This window comes from Gossypium arboreum, chromosome 11 (genome assembly GCF_025698485.1).
Source record: "Gossypium arboreum isolate Shixiya-1 chromosome 11, ASM2569848v2, whole genome shotgun sequence".
In the NCBI taxonomy this organism is placed as follows: domain Eukaryota; kingdom Viridiplantae; phylum Streptophyta; class Magnoliopsida; order Malvales; family Malvaceae; genus Gossypium; species Gossypium arboreum.
Genome location: NC_069080.1, coordinates 114232064 through 114252786, shown reverse-complemented (window position 1 = coordinate 114252786; position 20723 = coordinate 114232064). Strand labels below are relative to the sequence as shown.

General features: G+C 37.7%; 1 non-coding gene across 1 annotated transcript; it reads left to right on the top strand.

Moving 5' to 3' along the window:
• The first annotated feature begins 18251 nt into the window (after nt 1–18251).
• LOC128285052 (small nucleolar RNA R71) lies at nt 18252–18358 on the top strand. The gene has a single exon (XR_008275467.1). It is a non-coding gene; the product is annotated as a small nucleolar RNA R71 (small nucleolar RNA).
• Nucleotides 18359–20723: the final 2365 nt, after the last annotated feature.

Here is a 20723-nt window from a genome sequence, read left to right as displayed (position 1 = left end):
ATAACTGATATTCATGTATTAACATGTCATATAATGTATGTTGCATTACATTAGGTTGGGATGTTGATATTTGGAGGAAGTGTACTAAAAGGCTCTTAAGCCTATTATTTGGTAGCTCAGCTGCAGTTTACTGATTATGTGCCGCATTTGGTACTACTTGGAGTATAGGGATGGGTGGGTGTTTTAAACCCAACATGGAGTGTAGGGATGGACGGAGATGGTGTGTAGAGGCTGGTTAGGTAGGACTCTATTTACTGATTAATGTATATCTAATACTGTTACTATGATGGGCTTAGCCCTAATGCATATCTGATACTGAAACTGAAAGCTAAGGTCCGAACTGCTACTAAACTAAAATGGGCTTAGGCCCAGACTGCATTTGACTGATGACTATTGTTTGACTGTATGCATGTCTTCTATGAAAATTACACACTGAGTTTACGTAAACTCACCCCTTTCTGTTTTAACTGTACAAGTAATCCCAGACTTAAACGGATAGTTGTGGTGGAGGACTTAGCGGTGACCAGAAATGTATTGAACAGTTTTAATTTCTCTTATGGTTTTTAATTCCTATTTATTTGTGGGTATTTTTTTATGTAATTTGGGACTTTTGGACTGTTTACCATTGTTTTGGATTTTAACTGTTTTCATGGACTTTTAAGCTGCAAAACCCAATGAAACTCTGTTTAAATTAGAAATAATGTTTTTCCTAAGTGCAAACAATTTTTCTTCAAATTTCACAGTTTTAAAAGCTTCCACTATAGAAAATGTTTTTAAACAGGTCAAATTAAATGACAAAATAGTTTTGAATTTGACGAGAGATGAATGAAAGCTAATAAACGGAACTGGTTTTAACTTGATATACTCGATTTCAAATATCATTCCATGTGACTTCGTCAAGTTCGGCCATAACATCTAGGCTGAGTTTGGGGTGTTACATTTAGTGGTATCAGAGTAAGGTTACAAAACTCGGCTCTGAATTTTGGGTTTTAAAACTTGGTTTTTAAGAACTGACTTTCAAATGGTTTGAAGTGATTAGACTGAGAATGCGGCACATTGAGTCTCCGAAGTCAATCTTGTAAGTATTCTGATAAACTGTTATGATATTAGAGATACTCTGTTTCGAAAACACTCTAGTTAGTGTATACTAAAACTGTAGTGAAACTAAAACTAATAGAGACTGTGCTTGCAAAAAATAAACTCTGAATTTATGATACTGCTCTACATAAAACATCTGTTAATAAATACTAGAACTGTAATTGATTCATAAAATTTGTAATACAGATAAATCCGAATAGACATGAGTGTATGAGGTATCTGTGGACTTGGTACTAGAGGCCGAGGTAGAGGCCATAGAGAGGCTCAAGCTGAGACCTCTTCTCTGGGAAGCATGCCGAACCTAGACACTAATAAGACGCCAGTGTCACCTGCTGCTGAGACAGGGTCTTAAGATTATATGGCTGGGGACAACTCATTGTCTCAGGCTATATTAAGAATACTGGAGAGGGTCACTGGGCCCAACACTAGATCTGGAGGTCGAGGGTCGGTTACAAAACGACTCCGGTCCAACGGAGCTAAACCTTTTAGGGGTGTCACTGGAGTTGCCCTTAATGTGGTTGAGTACTGGATGGAGGCTACTGAGAGGATAATGGACGATTTAGACTGTACCCTTGAGCAAAAATTTAAGGGTGCAGTCTCATTGCTTCACGATGAGGCCTATCAGTAATGGTTGATCGTTAAGGAGGGCACTCAGGTCGATCGTTTGTCGTGGGAGTTCTTTAAGACTTCCTTCCAAGGGAAGTATATGGGAGTAATTTACATCGATGCTCGTAGGCTTGAGTTTCTGAACTTCACTCAGGGAGATCGATCTGTGGCTGAGTTTGAGGCCGAAGTTTTGAGACTGAGCTACTATGCGCGAGGTATGGTGGCGTCTAAATATGAGAGATGCGTTCATTTTGAGGAGGCCTTGGAGATAATATGAGGGTACTGATAGCTCAGCAGAGGGAGTGAGAGTTCTCCTTTCTAGTAGAGAAGGCAAAGATCGCCGAGGAGGTTAAGCGAGCTGAGCACCAAAATAGAGATCATGAGAAGGGTAAGAACAAGAGGGATTCAGAGCCCTCGAGTTCAGTATAGAGGCCTAAGGAAAAGGCCAGGACTGATGTGCTGGTTAGACTTGGGTCCTTTGTTACTCCTACTGGATTGCAGTTGTGTGGAGACTGTGGGAGACGCCATTAGGGCAAGTGTTGGAAGAGGACTATGGCGTGTTTGAGGTATGGGTCATTATAGCACCACATTTGGGAGTGCCCGCTGAGGGTCGACCAGATGCAAGCTCCAGGTTCTGGTACTACGCAGCCACAAAGGGTAGTTCAGCAGCCATCGAGAGGCCATGGTCAAGTAAGGGGTGGTAACAGCATGGGCCGTGGACAGAGGGTACCAGGCAGAGGTGTTGGACAGACTAAGGCGAGGTAGGTTGCTTTTGTTTATGCTGCTCGTCGCTGAAAGGACAGAGATGCTTAAGATGTCATTACCGGTATGTTCTTAATTTATAATGTACCCTACTTTGCTTTGATAGACATAGGTTCCACACATTCCTATGTAGCTAGCACGGTGTCTGGAAACTTGGGAATTTTGGTTGAGAGTACTTCTAGTAAGGTGACTGTACTGACTCCACTGGGGTAATCAGTTTAGGTTAGCAAACTATATATAGATGTCCCGCTAGAGTTTCAAAGGTTAGTATTTCTGGCTGATTTGATAGAGCTTCCGCTTGGGGAGTTCGATCTGATTCTGGGTATGGACTAGTTGGTCAAGCACCATGTTAGTCTGGATTGTGCGACTAAAAGAGTCGTCTTGAGAACTGAGGAGGATAATGAGGTAGTCGTGATTAGAGAATGTTGAAATTATTTGACTAATGTGATCTCTGCACTAGTGGCTGAGAAACTGGTTCATAAGGGATGTGAGGCGTTCTTGGCCTATATTAGTGTTTCCGTTTCTGGAGACTCTTCTGTAAAAGACCTCCGAACTGTAAGGGGTTTTCCAGATGTCTTTCCTGAGGAGCTACCAGGTTTACTTCTGAATAGGGAAGTAGAATTTTGGATTGAGCTTCTTCTTAGTACAGCTCCATGTCTATCGCCCCTTACCGTATGGCACCGAAGGAGCTTGATTACGTGATTTCATGATAGGTTTTAAATATTTATAATTACTCATTCTTGAACTAATTATTATCGCGATGTAGGCAAGTGTACCTATCGAACAGTAGTATAGTTTTAGCAAGACCGGATTGTCGAACTCAAAGGAACTAAAAGTACTAGTAGTGACTGTCTTTTTATTATCTAGCCTAAAGAATAAAGAGGTTTTTGCTTTAATTAACTAATTATCTAGACTATGAACGCACAAGGAAAAGAATTGGGGAATTGCTTTTGAGGAAAATCGATTGACTTAAGACAATACCTAAGGAAAAATCCACCTAGACCTCCCAAGAACGAGGCATCATTTGCTTCCAATATGATAGAGCATTGTGCTAATTGCGGGAGACGCCAGTCGGGCGAGTGTTGGAGGAAATTTGAGGTTTGTCTCCGTTGTAGGTTAATGGATCACTCAGTTCAAAACTACCCTCACCGACTTGATTAGGTCCCAGCTCCGGCACTAGTTGCGATTGCGAGTACTATTTAGCCTCCGAGGGTGACTCCACAACCACCTAGAGGTTAGGGTACCGGTAGGGGTGGTAGTAGTTTTAGTAAGGGTCAGTGAGCACCGAACAGAGGTGTGACATCCTAGTCTTGGTCTTTTCGTCTAGGTCGGGTTTAGGGTGTTACATTTATCAATGGCAGACAACACCTAGACTTTACTTGTTATTCTGGCTCCGAATCAGACGATTTATTCATTCAACTTATTCCGTAGAGATCCCTAAGTTATGTTATTATCCCTATTCAAGACTAATAACGTTTAATCCCTAGATTGAATAAACGAGACTTTTCTCTAATTAACACTCTAAGGTTGCATTAATTCGATCTATGGATCCTCTTATTAGGTTTCACTCTAATCCGGCAAAATCTTGTCACCCTATTTCTAGGTGCGCAATCAAGTACGCTTAATTATGACAAAAGTACTCTTAGGCAGGGTCTATTCCTCCTCTGAATAAGAGCTTATCTTGAATCAGTATCCTGAGATATCAAAACAAGAATGAAGAATACATAATTAAGAACAAGTTAAATATTTATCATACGATTCAGAAAATAATAACAAGATTCATCTTAGGTTTCATTCCCCTTAGGTATTTAGGGGATTTAGTCCAGAACTAAATAAGAAAACATCTCAGAATAATAAAGAATACAAAACATAAAGAAAACCCAAAACTCCTAAAGGGGAATTGAGGAGAGATATTTAGTCTTAATGATGAATTCGGCTTCTGAGATGGATCAATCGGCTTCCTTGGAGTAATTCCTTACTCCCTAATCTCTACCTCCCTTTTCTTCCTCCTCTAGGGTGTATTTATAGGCTTTGGAATGCCTAGGAGCCCTCAAAATTAGCCTTTTTCGAATTGGACTCAACTTGGGCTCAGCAGGGACACACCCGTGGCACACGCCCGTGTTCGATTACTTCAGGTCGTGTTCGAGCTTGCCAAAATTGACAGGGCCATGTGGTCTGCCTGCGTGAGGAGGTCTAGGCCATGTTGATTCTTTACTTTGGCCCATTTTCTCTGTTTTTGGCCTGTTTCTCGTTCCTTTCGCTCTCCTATGCTCTCCTAAGTATAAAACATGAAATTAAGGCATTAGGAGCATCGAATTCACCAATTCTAATGGGAAATCATCCATAAAATGCATTAAACATGGGGTAAAAATATGTATAATTTACGGTTTATCAAATACCCCCACACTTAAGCATTTGCTTGTCCTCAAGCAAAATTCTCAACTCATAATCAAAATAAATTCTTCTCAACTTATCATTTCAATCGATAATATCTCAAAATAATTCATAGGTAATTATACATTGAGAATTCAACTAGAAGAACATAAAAGTTTCAAACATTCCAAGTTGAGCATTTTATTCCGAAAACATAGGTGTCTTCCCTCATCTAAGTAATTACCTTCGATTTAGAATATCATAGAGTTTCACATCCTCAGTAAAGATTCACTCAAATCACTCGAGGTGTTTAAGGACAATAAATGAAGCACTCAATAGTTGATAATGAAAAGTCATTACCATAGGCTTGCATGAAAATCAAATCTCCACCACTATAATTTAAGATGATACATCAATCAAAAGGTCTTAAGAGGGTTGTAATGAGGTTAGGTTAGGGAGTGTGGTCATAAGCTGAAAGAAAGGGTTAGAATCGAGATTGAATTGAAAAATTGCCTAACTAGAAAAAGTGTTAATCTTAACTTGTGTACAACAGAGCTTCCTCTCAGAATATGGAATTACTAATAAATATACATAGTTTTTTTTTTTTAATAACAAGTTAAAAAACATAGACTAACTATTAAGAACAAAACGTAGCTAAGCAATTCATTCAACTCAAATATTGACAAAAATAGGGATTAATTTAGAGGATTTCAACAATAATGGGTTAAGGGTTAATGTTAATGGTAATACAAAGAATGGTTTGTTAGGCTCAAAGGGGTTTACTAGGGGTTAATCGTGGAGGTAGGCTTTTCATGGCATGAGTGGATTAATCCTAAGTGCCTTAATCATTTTGACATATCAAATCAAATGGTGTGGTCTCGACATGCATAATCAAGCAAGTTCTAGAATAACAGTTCAATACTGACGCACTCAAAGCAATAATAAAAGCGAGCATGAAAAGAATTAATAGATGCTCAAAAGGCTAAAAAATCTCACAAAAATTATGGCTTTTTGATGATAAAAACTTGTGAATTCCAATTCAAAGTAATACCTAAACTTTGGGGAAATAACCTAAGATTTTAAATTCTTAAAAATCAACTTATCATACTTGATTCTGTAATGTCTTAAAGTTTAAACAATCAATGCATAATTGCCTACGTTTTAATTCAGGATATATCAATCAAAATCATAAATCAATCAAAATTTATCTTAAATATGATATGAGAGCTTTTCAAGAGAACAAGGCAATCATTCAGGGATTTTCTGATAATGAAATAAATATCCCCCCCACACTTAAGATGTACATTGCCCTCAATGTACAAAGATAGATAGTAAAGTATAAGAATAAGAGAGGGAGAGAAGTGAAACTTCCTATATGATAAATTCCTCGAACTGGAGTTTTGGAGAGTAATTGGTTCAAGAGTGGAGGAGGATACTCCAGTGGTCGTAGAGGTTCATTAATCCATGGTGTGGTCGAGCAGGACATGGCAGTCGTGGAGAACCTTTCCCGGTGGAGTTTTAGTTCCTATGTGATGATGAGCTTAGGCGCTCTATATAAATGTGATAGAATAAGAAACTTTTTAGGGGATATTAGGAAGAATAATTTACTCATAAAGAAATAACTGAAATTAATAAAAAAATTCTAAAATCTAACAAAATAAAAAGTACTTTTAATAAAAATTTACATAAAAACATAAAATTAAAAATAAATGTTTTTAAACATCTTTATCGCTGGATGGTTCACGAGTTGGGACTGGTAATGAGATGTGGAGGGGCTGACAAATCTGCTGTAGAGGAGCATCAATGTTGTCAAATCGTTGAAAACATTGTTGCTCGAATCGAGTAAGGCACTCAGAGATGTTAGCGTATGAAGTTGCCGCATGAACTGGACGAGAGGGTGGTGGTGGCTGAGTCAGTGGGTCCTCATGCTATGAGGGGACATCATCAGGAATGTCCTCGTAGGCCTCCTCCTCGGTAGATTGGGCGAGACGATATTGGGGAGGGTAGGTTCCTTTGTGCCTCTCGATCATACTCATGCTAAGCATGCTCGAGATGCCTTGTGGAGACATCTGTCCGATGAGGGTGAGAGATGATTCTTGGGCCACAGTGTTGAGGAGACCGAAGTGTAACACCCCTATCCCGTAACCGTTGCCAGAATAGGTAAGGGGCATTACCAGACTTGTAACTCACGTCAGAACAGTAAAATTTTGAACTTTTTCTTGAATTAAAGATCGTTCATTTAAATAAGTACTAAGCACAACCAAAGGTAAAATTTAAACTTCACTAAGTAAACCTTCAAAAGATGCCATTTTCGCATGGCTTATATACATTAACCAAAAATATTCTCCTGCCACTAGTCTATTCTATACATGCCATAAAATAGTTCTAAACACAGCAGTAACAAGCGGTGGATAGTGATAGTGTGACTAGTTGCTGACGATCCCCAAGCCTGTAGCTTCACAATGAGACCTATAAGACAGAGGAAACAGAGTAAACGGAGTAAGCATTACAATGCTTAGTAAGTTTTAAGCAGTGTCAACAGATAACAATCAAATTATAACATAGTTGCTCGTATTTTTATTTCACTCTTCCTTCGGGCATACCATCCCTTTACCGAATATGCACATCTCATCATATACAATAGGCAGATAAACTCTCACATAAAAGTGAGCTCATGTGACATAGATATATCGTATGATTTCACATAACCTCTCACACTAATCCGATGTCACATAATCATAGGAATAGTCCCATAGATTGCTCTCGTATGCATCATATATAAACTTGGAGTACATACCTGTTTAACCTTTCGCATTGCGTATATTTATAAGCAATTCTTATTACGAAGTCTTACCCGGACATAATCTCCACACGTAGTCATCGGGTCTTACTCGGACATAATCTCCACACGTAGTCATCGGGTCTCACCCGGAACATATTTCCAAGTTTCATGTACATTTAATCACATGTTACAACATTCACATTAGCCATTCGGCTTTACCACATATACATATCACACATATATTTCACATTAGCCATTCGGCTTTACCACATATACATATCTCATATATATTTCACATTAGCCATTCGGCTTTACCACATATACATATCACACATATATTTCACATTAGCCATTAGGCCTTATCACATATATATACACTTTCACATTCATCACATCGGCCATTAGGCCTTATCACATATATATACACTTTCACATTCATCATATCGGCCATTAGGCCTTATCGCATATATATACACTTTCACATTCATCACATCGGCCATTAGGCCTTATATATATACACTTTCACATTCATCACATCGGCCATTAGGCCTTATCGCATATATATACACTTTCACATTCATCACATCGGCCATTAGGCCTTATCACATATACTATTATGTACAGACTTGGTCTTGGCCGAATCTACATCAGTCATTTTCCAATGAATAATTCAATTTCACGCCATACTATCATTTCATATTCGAATACTCATAAACCTACAATTTCACAAATTTTAATATCAAAGATCCATCTAACACTCATATATCATTTTACAATATCACGATTTAGAATTCAAGTATGGGTTCAATCAATAGCTTATGAGCAACTAAAACAAGTTTTATCCATGTTTACAACAAAATCACATATTCGCTACGAGCTGTTTTCCTGAGCAATGGTCACTAAATTATTTATAACTGGAGCTACAAGACTCCAAATTACTTTCTGTTAATTTTCTCTGAATATAGACTCATATATCTTCCATCCATAAAATTTTCAGAATTTTTAGTTTGGCCAATCAATACCAGGTTTTTCTTAAAGTCTCCCCTGTTTCACTGTTTGACTAATTGGACCACTCCTCACTACGAATCAAATTTTTCATTGTACAGAATTCATAATGTGTTCTATTTGATTTAATTTGAAACTAGACTCATTAAGGAGTCCAAGCATATAAATCTTATCTTATAACCAGTTTTGTACAAATTATAATGATTTTCCAAAAACAGAACAGGGGATTTTGGAGTCATTCTGACACTGTCCCACCGAAATGTAGATATCTCTTTATAGGAAATTTCTTTGCTTCCATGGTCTCTTTTATAAGAAACTAGACTAACTAATCTTTGATTACATATTTTATTCAGCCTGTACTTCCACACCAACAATTTATAGTGATTTTCTAAAATCATGTTACTGCTGCTGTCCAAGCGATTTATTATAATTTGCTCTTAAATTTCTAAGTCCAAACATTTATGAACTTACCATTTGAGTTTAAGACATATCATGGCCACATCATATCTTATTAAATCAACTCATTATGTCCTATTATGATTGAATTTACTCAACGTTTAATCACTTAAAACTTACCTCGGAAGTGGTCGACGACTAGGTATCCACGGCTATTCGTTTACTTTCTCTTTTCCCTTATCCGACTTTGATCCTCTAAGCTCTTGAGCTAAATCAAACAATTTACTTCACAATCAAACACAATCACACGGCATCCATATACATTTTAGAACCATTCTTAACATATTTACTACTCATTTACCAAACAAAATACTCATATCACATTTATAAAACTACCTTTTTTTACACATAAGTGCCGAATCAAATCATACCATAGTTACAATATCACTTGACTAATGAAATATCCAAAATATCAATCTATCATTTACCAAATTCATAAACCACATATAAGGCACATTTTAAACTCAAGCATGTAACTTAACAACTTAACCATTAGTTGCCGAACCACAAACAAAACATTTCATAGGCATGTAAAAACATATTTTTCCAGTTGATAGCCAAACATAAATATACAACCCTTTACCATTTCCAAAATACATATGCATGGCCAACCTTTTAACCATATATTCGGTCATAAAATTTATTCCTTAATAATTCAACCAATTTCACAATTTAAATCAAAACTAATTGCATCATTTATAACCGTACCTAAATGAACATCAAATAGTATACAAAACATATTCATACGTTAACATCTCAAACCTTACTTTAACAACCAATATGCAAGATATCACATATACATAACTTAGCTTATGAAAGCATATGTATTATATCATAAACACATCTTTTACCAATTACCCCACTTAAGCCAAATTTTATAATCAACCACAAAAAAAAATATACCACAAATCATACTTCCAAAATGAGCTACTTCCATGGCCGATTATATTTCATCATTAACATATCTCATTTTCGAATCATATAATCAATATCACATACACATCACCCAAACACAAATCATACCTATCATATAACAAGCATAACAAAATAAACCGACCATGTCAAATATAACCATAATTTGTTCAAACCTTGAAACCGAACTTAACAAAATAAACAAGCCATTGAATGATTAGAACTTGAACTAACCACCTTCTTTATACATAATTTTCCAAGAATTTCAAGGTACTTACCTCTTCCAAACCTCAAAATTCTAAGTTTAATCTATGGGATAAGTAGAGTTTGAACTAATCATCTCAAACATGCATAGATTTTCAAGAATCATTCAATACATACCTCATTCTAGCCATCTTCTAAGCCAAAAATCAAGGCAACCAAACTTTCTTCTCCCTCCCTTTAGGCTACGGCAATGGAGGACAAGGATCAACCAACTTTTGATTCAATTTTCTCTATGACCGAATGCACATACCTCAAAATTTTAGCTTGCTATCTTGCCGAAATCCTCAAAACATATTTCTTCTTTCTTTCATTTTTTTTTGTCAAGAAGAACAAAGAATGAAGCCTTTTTTTTTTCTCTTCTAGTTTCGGCAAAATGGGGGAGCAAGGATGAAACAACTTTGGTTTCTCCTCCCACTCCCCACATATTTTATTGTTCTTAACACAACATGTTGTCATAAACTTTTCATAATATGTTTTACCCATCACAATTTGTCTATCCACCTTGTCATGGCCGGCCACTACTATTTAAGGGGGAAAATTGACATGCAAGTCCACCTTTATGATTATATGCACTAATAGATCCTTATAGATTAACCTAGCACATTTCAAAAGTGTCACACATAAGTCCTATTGACTAAATTCACATACAATTTACTAAATCGAAGCTTAAAACTTTCACACATTCATAATCACATATTTTAGACAATAAATATCATATTCAAATAATTTGGTGACTCGGTTTAGCGGTCCCAAAACCGGTTTCCGACTTGGGTCACTTTAGGGCTGTCACACGAAGTGTCGCGCCAGCCGAGTCACGTAGGGGCCGATGGAGATGACCCCATTCCTATGCCACTCCGTCTGGTGCTGAATCGCGAGGTCGATGACGTACCAGTGCGACATGCACCACAAGAAGTAGGCATTGTGGGTGTTGATGACGCCAGTGCTCTCTCGCCTCTCTGTAATCGTGTGAGCTAAGATAGCGTGTAAGTACCTCAGGGATGGTGGGAGAACTGATGCCTTGGAGCGGCTAGGATTGTAAGAGGCCGCGCCAGGGGCCAAATTGTGCCAACACTTCGAGGGGGAGAAGTGTATGTGGCGACTGAGCATGTCTAAATCATTCTCTTCCTGGAACTCCTCCGTATATAGGCCCAGTGTAGCACCGAACTCTGGGACGCTTAACTGGAGGATTAATCCACCTAGGCGAAATTGAACCGTACTGGGATCACCGTAGTTCGTCATTACAGTCTGAAGATGGAACGTTGAGCATAGTTCCATCGTGAGCTCAAGGTATGTGGGCTCGATGATCCCAAGAAATAGCTCCCAAGGGTCGATAGTGTAACACCCCGTACCCGAGACCGTTGCCGCAGTCGAACACGAGGTGCTAACAGACTTAATTCATTTATTTTCACAGTCCATTTTAAAAATTTCCAGACAAGCTGGCTAACTGCGTCACTGTCACCTTAAAAATCATATCTTGAGTTCCAAAACTCGAAAACCAGTTTCGTAAATTTTACCTAAAACTAGACTCATATATCCATCTACAAATGTTTTTCTAGAATTTTTGGTCAAGCAAATTAGTACAGTTTATTAGTTAAAGTCTCCTCTATTTCAGGGTTCGACTACTCTGACCTTCATGCATTACGACTTAGATATCTCCTTGTACAGGGCTTCAATACTTATGCCGTTTGTTTCTAAAGAAACTAAACTCGAAAAGGAATCTGTACATATAGGGAATGACTTCTAATTATCTCTGGTTAATTTATAGTTAATTTTCAAAGTCGGAACAGGGGATCCAGAAATTGCTCTGGCCCTGTTTCACGAAAACTTAAGCATCTCATAAAATACGGCTCATATGATCATTTCGTTACTTTCATATGAAAATAGATTCATCAAGGTTCGATTAAATAATTTATTCACTATTTAATTCCATTCCTACTATTTTTAGTGATTTTTCAAATCCATACCACTGCTGCTGTCAGCATCTGTTTTTAAGGTAAACTTGACCTATTTCATGGTTTTCCATGAATCAACTAGAATTTGTCATACAAAGCACCAAAATGATCATGATTAACCATTCCAATGGCTAATCGTTACCAAAAATTTCCATACCTCTCAATGAACAACATACAAAACGATTATAATGCTATGCTCAAAGTATATATAAGCCATTTTCGCATGGCTATCCAAATTTATACAAAACCAAAGGGTACATGACCAACAACAAAAGGGTAGTCCTATACATGCCATTTTCAGAGTTCAACCAAAAGTGTACCAAAAGGGCTTTGATAGTGTGGATGACTTCGACTTTGACAATCCCGAGTCCGATAGCTGACGAACCAAAATCTATAAAACAGAGATTCAAAGAACGGAGTAAGCATTTAATGCTTAGTAAGTTTTGAGCAATGAAATTAGGCACAATCAAGTATAGCATTCATATAACTAAACGGATAATTTCATATACACATATTCTCAAAAATCAGTCCTACTTACATTTCCAACCCTTATATTCACACATAAGGGATCAACTTAACCAAAGGCCTAAGCTCATTAATTAAGCGGCGAATAATATTTAAAAGGAATCAACTACTCCAATGCATATCTGAAACGTACCTCATCGTTGGGATTTTACGGCGTATTAATTGAAATTATTACAGCAAGATCGCTCATTCCCAAACTAAGTACCTTCGGAATTTAGCCGGATATAGCTACTTGCTCAAATGCCTTCGGGACTTAGCCCGGTTATAGTAACTCGCACAAATGCCTTCGGGACTTAGCCCGGTTATAGTAACTCGCACAAATGCCTTCGGGACTTAGCCCGGATATAGTAACTCGTACAAATGCCTTCGAGACTTAGCCCGGATATAGTAACTCGCACAAATGCCTTCGGGACTTAGCCCGGATATAGTAACTCGCACAAATGCCTTCGGGACTTAGCCTGGTTATCATCCGAATATCCATGCACATATCAATAAATCATGACACATCTATATTTCATTTTCATAACTAGAATTCAAACACAAGTCACTTATCAAGCATTATCATTTTCGGCTCAATAGTTACATACAAAGAGCATGATTTTGATTTACTTAAAACATGATCTAATCGAATCATAATCTAAGATCCATTACTCAAAAACTTACCTCGGATGTTGTCGAACGATTTCGGCGGCTATTCGATCACTTTTTCCTTTCTCTTATCCAACTTTGGTCCTCTAAGCTCTTGAGCTAATTCAAACAAATTTAACTTATTAAAGTCTCATTATGCTAGCTTATGGCCGAATATGACAAGGAGTTTGATAGGTCATATGGCCACCTTTAGCTCAAATACAAAATGGTCATACGCATTTTTAATCACATTGAGCAATTTAATACAATTAATCTAACATTTACTCATGTGCACCTTTATGACCGAATACACACATCATTAACCTAATATCAATTAACTAAGCACTTTAACGAATTCTCCTTGAGCCGATTATCTAAGTCAAGATAGATTCATCATTATGCTCGCCTATAACCGAATACATGCAAGACCAATCTATCTCATGTGGCCGAATATGCATGTCTATGTTGAGGCCAATTATATGCTTAATACTTCCTACAAATATGGTTACTTGTATTGACTACATACCATTTTGTTTCAAGTTCAAAACTCGGCTAATACACATATATACACTAGTAATCAAATACTAACATTTGCACTTCACCTTACTACCATTTTTCATCCAAATAACATGAACAACAACCATATTTCTCTTCTACTTCCTACCATGGCGAATGCATCAAGACACCATACCATTTCAATTTTGGTCATGGGTTAAACAAAGAACTTAATGTCTAACTCAAAAATGCTAAAAAGAAAATCCAAGAGTCATCAATCCACCATCACATGTATCATTACAAAGCTTCACATTTAGCATGCAAATGACATCAACACAAATCCACCTTAGCGAAACTTAACTCATCTTCATGCCTCATCACCACAACATCAAACACCAACCAAGAAGACAACACCCATGGCGAATATCATCTCCATCACATAGCAAAGATTTAAACCATGGGCTAGGTAGAACTCAAGCTAACAACTAAAAACATGCATGAATCTCATGGAACAACATCAAACATACCTCCTCCTAAACACCAACCAACCGAACATGAAGCAAGAAAATCCTCTTCTTCTTCCTTCCTCAAGTCACGGCAATGGAGGAGTAGTCTAGCTCATTTCATTTTTTTTCTCTTTCTCTTTCTCCTCCTACTAACCACTATTATTTTATTACCCATGCTCCTTATTTTATCATTCCTCCCATAAAACACTAACATAACATGTTTATGACATGTTTTTCCCATCACATTTTGTCCACCCTCATTGTCATGGCCGGCCACTACCAATTAAGTGGGGAAATTGACATGCAAGTCCACCCTTTTGATTACATGCACTAATAGATCCTTATAGATTAACCTATAACATTTCAAAAGTGTCACACATAAGTCCTATTAACTAAATTCACATGCAATTAACTAAATCGAAGCTTAAAACTTTCACACATTCATAGTCACATATTTTAGACAATAATTATCATATTCAAATAATTTGGTGACTCGGTTTAGCGGTCCCGAAATCGCTTTCCGACTAGGGTCACTTTAGGGCTGTCACAGATAGTTAGGAGGGCTCGAATTGAATTAGCTAGTTGGACTTGTTCTACAGTAGCCTAGTCGATGCAGCAGCCCGTAATCAAAGGTCGGGCCCGAAGTATTTGGAACAGTTATTTTTGGGGCCCCCGGGGAAATTGAAGGAGAGGGTGATAGATTTTGATGGTTGGACCTGCGGAAGAGGATGCTCCCTTCCTCTTCTTTGAAGCAGGTACGATGTTCTTGTTTCCTCAGGAAGACGACATTGTATACCTATAATTTGTAAAGAAGAATAATAGTAAATACATGAATTTGGAAAGCCATGAATTTAAACTACTAATTTCAGCCAAAATATGAACCAAACTCATCCAACAAAATTCTTTTTGACAACATAATTTCGTGACATTGTAAGGGCATGAGAATGGGCATAATAATGGCATGTGAATGACAAAGGAATGAAGCTTTCCTAACAACCTACATTAACATAAAATGCATGATAATTAATCTAATAATGCAGGAAATAATGAACAAAATGAACATAGTATGATAAAAATAGCAATTATTTTAAGAATAAGCATTAAAAATAAGTAGAATAGAGGTGAAAAGAGTAAACAAACGCTAGGGGAGAGAGATTGAGCGTAAAAAAAAATGAAGTTGGAGGCGGCGCACGAGCGTGGCAAAGAGGCAGTATGGAGTTGCAGCAGCTAGGGTTCGGGTTTTTGAATGAGGAAGAAAGTGAATAGTGCAGGGTTTTTATAGATTTTGGGCCACACGGCTAGGGAACACACTCGTGTTTCCAAGTTTTTGCCCGTACGAATTGCGAATTTTGAATTTGGGAGCGTCTGACATTTTGTACAAGCCCGTGTTTCTTGGGCGTGTGGGTGCACACGGCCGTGTCACATGGTCGTGTCTGGTGTTGTTTGCTTCTCCCACGCCCGTGTATGCAATCCCCACACCCGTGTCTAGCGTTGTTCGTTTCTCCCACGCCTGTGTATGCAAGCCCCACGCACGTGTCTATCTAACAGGTTCGGCCACGGGTACTAGACACGGGCGTGTCGCACACCCGTGCTAGTTTCTCAATTTCTACCATTGGTTTTCCACACGGGCGTGTCACACACTCGAGTTGTTTTGGCAGGCTCGGCCACAGCCATGTCGCACGGTTGTGGCATTTTATCGTAGCCCATGTTGGGGAATTCCTTGCCCTATTTTCAGATGGCCATAAGCATGCCCGTTTGCTTGGCCGTGTCTCTATGGAAAAATCGTATAAAAGAGCTCTGTTAGTAAGTTAGATATTGAAGACTAAATTTTTAACGAAGTTAATACGGTTAATGCTCGGGTTGCCACCCGAGAAGCTCTTATTTATAGTCTAAGCTTGACTTACCTCTCCCTTGAATGATCATGGTGGTTCGAGGAGTTTATACTCCTCATTCCTACAATCAATCATAAAATAAGGTTTTAACCGGGTATTGTTTACCTTAAAAGTTTTGAACTTGGGATGACTCACCTCCACTGTACCGAATGGAAAAATGCTGAGTACCATAAGAGGGATTTCTTCATTCTATGTGGTAGTGAGAATGTGGGGGTCTGCGGCATCTAATAAGACTTTATCACCAATCTTAAGTTGACTTGGAGAAGTATCGAGCTCGTTCTGGCGTAGTTTTTCTTTATCATGTGTTCTCGGTTTATGTGTTCGCCATTCATCTAGCTTCTCTTTTTGTAGCCTTCGTTCTTCATGAATAGATCCTTTACTATTGTTTGAGAGTGGCTCATGTTTTTCTTTTAGACTTATCTCCTGCAAAGTGGGTTGTATCATGTGGTCAGTTTTAATAGAATGGATTAGACAATTACCTTCACTTTCCGACATGTTGTCAGAATTACGAGCTTGAAGGGTGAGTGTTTCGTCTCCTACGCGAAACGTGAGCTCACCTGTGCCAACATAAATAATTGTCTTAGCAGTTGCTAAAAAGGGCCTTCCTAGGATTAACAGAGTATTTCTATCTTCCTCTATGTCTAAAACAATAAAGTCAGTGGGAAATATAAATTTATCGATTTTGACTAGCACATCTTCAATAATACCCTTAGGAAATCTTATAGTTTTATCTGCTAATTAAATGCCCATCCTAGTCTATTTGGGTTTCCCGAGACCTAGTTGCTTAAACATTTTATAAGGCATGACGTTGATACTAGCCTCTAAATTAGCTAATGAATTATTAACATCTAAACTACCAATTAAGTAAGGAATCGTAAAACTCCCTGGATCTTTTAGTTTGTTAGGTAACTTATTTTTCAGAATAGCTGAGCACACTGCGTTTAGCTCCACATGCGACGCCTCGTCCAACTTTCGCTTATTTGCTAAAAGTTCTTTTAAAAACTTCATTGCGTTTGGCATCTGCGATAGAGCTTCAATAAATGGTAAGCTAATATGTAATTCTTTTAAGAGTTTAAGGAATTTACCAAATTTTTCATTTGAGCAGTCTTTTCTTGTCGCGTTGGTGTATGGTATACGAGGTCTATATTCGACATTCACCAATTTTTTTTTATTTTGATCTGCCTCACCTTAACCTTTGCTTACCATAGTTTCTTGCCTCGGTTCTGGTTCAGGCACACCGACTCCTTCGTCATCTTGAATATTAATTATGTTGAGTTGTTCCCTTGGATTAGGTTCGATATTACTTGGCAAGCTACCCTGTGGTCGTTCAAAGATTAGTTTGGAAAGCTAGCCTATCTGAGTTTCGAGCCCTTAGATCGATGATTATTGATTTTTAAGTGTTGTCTCGGTGTTCTGGAAACGAGTTTTTGACATTGATATAAACTTTGAGAGCATATCTTCAAGGTTCGGCTTCTTTTCCTGTTGGTAAGGTGGTTGTTGGTAGCCTGGAGGTGGTCTCTGATTTCCTTGGCCACCCCACAAGAAATTGGGATGGTTCCTCCAACCTGCATTGTAAGTGTTACTATATGGATTGTTTTGAGGTCAAGTATTATTACCCATGTAATTTAATTGCTCGTTATCCATGTTGTGGCCATAAGGTTGGTATTCCGAATGGCTTGTTCCACTGCTACTTGCTTCGCACTGCATAATGGGTGAACCTGCGAAGAACTAAGAAAACCATCAATCTTTTTTATTTAAGAGTTCTACCTGATTAGATAGCATGGTGACTGAATCGATGTTATACACGCTAACTGTTTTCGTTGGCTTTGTTCTCATTACTTGCCACTGATAGTTATTAAGTGACATCTCTTCGATAAACTCATAGCCATCTTCAGGTGTTTTATTATTGATTGTTCCGCCAGCAGCTGCATCAACCATTTTCCGAGTCGAAGGATTCAAACCATTGTGAAATGTTTGTACTTGGAGCCAAAGCGGTAACCCATGGTGAGGGCACCTTGTCAGTAAGTCCTTGTATCTCTCCCATGCATCGTAGAGTGTTTCTAAATCCATCTGCACAACAGAAGAGATATCATTACGTAACTTAGTTGTTTTAGCCGGAGAAAAATATTTTAGTAAAAACTTTTCGGCCATTTGTTCCCAAGTAGTAATTGACCCTAGTGGTAACGAGTTCAACCACTGTTTAGCTTTGTTCCTTAATGAAAAGGGAAACAACCGAAGATGTATGGCATCATCAGAAACGCCATTGATTTTAAATGTATCCTAAAATTCCAAAAAGTTTGCTAAGTTAGTATTGGGATCTTCATCCTGCAAACCATCAAACTAAACAAATTGCTGTATCATTTGAATAGTGTTAGGTTTCAGTTCAAAAATATTTGCAACTACAGCAGGTCTAACTATGCTAGATTCAGTTCCTGTTAAAGAAGGTTTAGCATAATCATACATAGTACGTAGAGCCAGATTTTGATTAGCCGCAATTGCAGGAGGTAGCTGATTGTCTTGGTTTTCAGCCATCTCTTAGATTGGGGGTTGAGTATCATCTTCTTTCTCGTTCTCTGTGTACCGTAACCTTCGCCTTATTTCTCTTTGATTTCTACGAATTGTACGATCAATTTCTTCGTCAAAAAGTAAGGGTCCTAACGGGATTATTCTAGTCATAAACTATAAAAACCTGCCAAGAAAAAGAAAAATTAGGTCAATAAATAATAATATTAATAAAATTAAATTAAATTGCAAGAAAAATGAATAGCTAAAGTAATAAAAATTGAGCGTTCCTAATATTTCAGTTCCCCAGCAACGGCGCCAAAAACTTGATCGCGTGATTTCGTGATAGGTTTTAAATATTTATAATTACTCGTTCTTGAACTAACTATTATTGCGATATAGGCAAGTGTACCTATCGAACAATAGTATAGTTTTAGCAAGACCAGATTGTCGAACCCAAAGGAACTAAAAGTACTAGTAGTAACTATCTTTTTATTATCTAGCCTAATGAATAAAGAGTTTTTGCTTTAATTAACTAATTATCTAGACTATGAATGCACAAAGAAAAGAATTGGATAATTTCTTTTGAGGAAAATCGATTGACTTAAGACAATACCTAAGGAAAAATCCACCTAGACTTTACTTGTTATTCTGGCTCCGAATCGGTCGATTTATTCATTCAACTTGTTCCGTAGAGATCCCTAAGTTTTGTTATTATCCCTATTCGAGACTAATAATGTCTAATCCCTAGATTGAATAATTGAGACTTTTCTCTAATTAACACTCTAGGGTTGCATTAACTCAATCTATGGCTCCCCTTATTAGGTATCACCCTAATCTGGAAAAATCTTGTCACCCTATTTTTAGGCGCGCAATCAACTCCGCTTAATTATGACAAATGTACTCTTAGACAGGGTCTATTCCTCCTCTGAATAAGAGCTTATCTTGAATCAGTATCCTGAGATATCAAAACAAGAATTAAAAACACATAATTAAGAACAAGTTAAATATTTATCATACAATTCAGAAAATAATAACAAGATTCATCTTAGGTTTCATTCCCCTTAGGTATTTAGAGGATTTAGTTCATAACTAAATAAGAAAACATCTCAGAATAATAAAGAATACAAAACATAAAGCAAACCCAAAACTCCTGAAGGGGAATTGACGAGAGATCTTCAATCTTAATGATGAATCTGGCTTCTGAGATGGAGCAATCGGCTTCCTTGGAGTAATTCATTACTCCCTATTCTCCGCCTCCCTTTTCTTCCTCCTCTAGGGTGTATTTATATGCTTTGGAATGCCTAGGAGTACTCAAAATTAACCTTTTCAGAATTAGACTCAACTTGGGCTCGGTAGGGACACGCCCGTGGCACACGCCCGTGTTCTATTACTTCAAGTCGTGTTTGAGCCTACCAAATTGACACAGCCATGTAGTCTGCCTGTGTGAGGAGGTCCAGGACGTGTTGATTCTGTACTTTGGCCCATTTTCTCCGTTTTTGGCTCATTTCTCGTTCCTTTCACTCTCCTATGCTCTCCTAAGTATAAAACATGAAATTAAGGTATTAGGAGTATCGAATTCACCAATTCTAATGGGAAATCATCCATAAAATGCATTAAACATGGGGTAAAAATATGTATAATTTACGGTTTATCAGAGCTTACAAAATATAAGGCTCAACTGTAGGAACTTTTGGACAGTGGTTTCATCCATCCCAGTGTGTTTCCATGGAGAGCATCGGTCCTGTTTGTTAAGAAAAGGATGGGACCGTAAGGATGTGCGTAGACTATCGAAAATTGAACAAGTTGACTATTAAGAACAAGTATTCACTTCCAAGGATCGACAACTTATTTGACCAGTTTCGAAGGGCTTCAGTATTCTCTAAGATCGATCTTCATTCAGTATACCATCAGTTGAGGGTTAAGGAGGTGGATGTGTATAAGATGGCATTTAGGACTTGTTATG